This window comes from Drosophila tropicalis, unplaced genomic scaffold, assembly GCF_018151085.1.
Source record: "Drosophila tropicalis isolate 14030-0801.00 unplaced genomic scaffold, ASM1815108v1 contig_9, whole genome shotgun sequence".
In the NCBI taxonomy this organism is placed as follows: Eukaryota; Metazoa; Arthropoda; class Insecta; order Diptera; family Drosophilidae; genus Drosophila; species Drosophila tropicalis.
The window spans coordinates 467,512-469,642 of record NW_027173398.1 but is presented as its reverse complement, the minus strand read 5'-3'; positions in this window follow the sequence as shown (position 1 = coordinate 469,642).

The following is a 2,131-nucleotide window of genomic DNA, read 5'->3' as shown; positions in this document are numbered from 1 at the left end:
CAACAACACAACTGCAAAGTCGTTTGATGTTGAACACGTCTTTGTTGTTTGGATGGCTCAAGATTTACAAAAAACATAGCCATCGGCTCCTTGGAGTTGCGTCGTAGTCCGTTTTTAACTTGTTCTCCTCGAACATTATGTCCTTGAGCACGCAGAGCTTCCCTTATATCCATCGGATCTGTGGTGTGATGGAGACCCTTGATGACTATCCTATAGGCACGCTCATCCTTCGGCTGTAACGTCTGGAATCTAACCTGATTATTTATTAGGTAAGATTTTAGCTTGTTGAAGCTTTCCTTCTCCTCAAGGTTGATTCTTACGCGTCCGTCACGACCAGCCTTGTAAATGAATTTGTTACTCCCAATGACCGAGGTGACATCTGTTATGAACGCTGAATAGGGATTCCGGGGGAGAAGAATAACCCAATCTTCATTCGTTGAATTCAAAATATGAACTCATTTTATTAACAAAATTATGGAGTTTATATAGGGAATCTTAGGCTCTAGGAGGTAACAATTGTTCTTAAAATATCTTATTCTAATGAGACTCAAACCCAAGATTTCGGGGGTTGAAAATTATTATTGTTTTGGGCACGGCGACGGCCACTTGACATCCTGCCGTTGTGATCTTTTGGGTTAGTTTAGAATTACAAGTGTTTTTTCCACAACGTGTGTGGCTGATTGTAATTCTAGTCATATACTAGATTACTTGTTTGTGACAAAAGTACAGTTGTATTATGTTTTCTTTAGTGCATCTGATTTGGTGAAATCGCTTCAGATGAACACGATGTTTATTCTTAAACATTCTGCAAAGGGCCGCCAAATGTGTCGTTTTGGATTTTATTTTTATTTAGTTGCCCTAAAAAAATTATTATTATTAATATTATTTTTAGTAAGATTACTGTTGTTAAAGAAGCATGACGAGCTACATAAGAGAAGTTAACCCTAGCAAATCAATGTTTGTATCATTTTCCAAATTGGTTTATTAATATCGCCCGATGTTTAACAATTTTTGCTTCGGGATATCTACCCACTCCTGATGTGTATTACTGTGCTGACTTCTAGCCTTTTTATATGGTGGAGACTTTAAAGACCAACTACTTTTACCTCTCGGCTTAAACCAATGTGGCTTTGAATTTTGAGTGGTTATTCGGATTAAGTGTTGTCCCTTTTTGTAATACAGCCTCGGACAATTTGTTACCCGAATTTATTTTGACACTATTTCTTAGATAATCATTATTTAATTTAACGTTTGCCATCTGAATATTTTCATTTTGTACTGGCTCTGGGATATATACTTTTTCTTCCCCAGATTTTACTTTACCTCCGAACTGAGGTCCTGCCGGGGGCCATAAACTTATTTCTTTTACCTCAGCTTTTATCTTACCTCTAAGGTGAGGTCCTGCCGGGGCCCGAAAAGTTATTTCTTGTTTTGTTTTGTTGATGAGCTTGTTTGGACTTGTGTTGTATTTATTTTCACATTTACCTTTTTTCTTCTCCCAAAGCTTTTTAAAACCTGTAACATCTATTGTTGGTGCCACTACAGATTTATTTATTTTTGATTTGGTGCATCCCGAGAAGATCCAACCAAATTTAGTATTTTGACCTAGTAGGCCATTTATCTTTCTAACTCCGCCTTTTAAGATTTGGGTATATACGTCTACCCCTATTATCATGTCAACCCTACCAGGTTTATTAAAGGTGGGGTCAGCAAGTACGTAGGAATGCCATTTTGACATATCCACATTTGCTATTTTTAACGGAAGAGCTTTTATTAACTTTGGCAAAACAATTGCCTCAACCTTAAGAAGTTTATCCCGTGGATTTCGCGTCTTCACATCTATTTTTACTTTATATTTTGATTTTTTGGCTTTTACTAAGGACACTCCACTTATTTTTGTATATTGTTTAATTTTACGTAACTTTAATATTTGAGCGGCTTCTTCAGATAATATAGTACTCTGACAACCACTATCAATCAAAGCTCTTAATGTTTGAAACCCTCCATTTATTTTCTTAATTTGTATTAGAGCTGTGGCCAACAATTTTCGTTGTGCAGTTACACAGGTATTAACGCTCTCCTGATTTTCTTCATAATGGAGTAACGTATGGTGTCCTCTGCTGCAAAATGA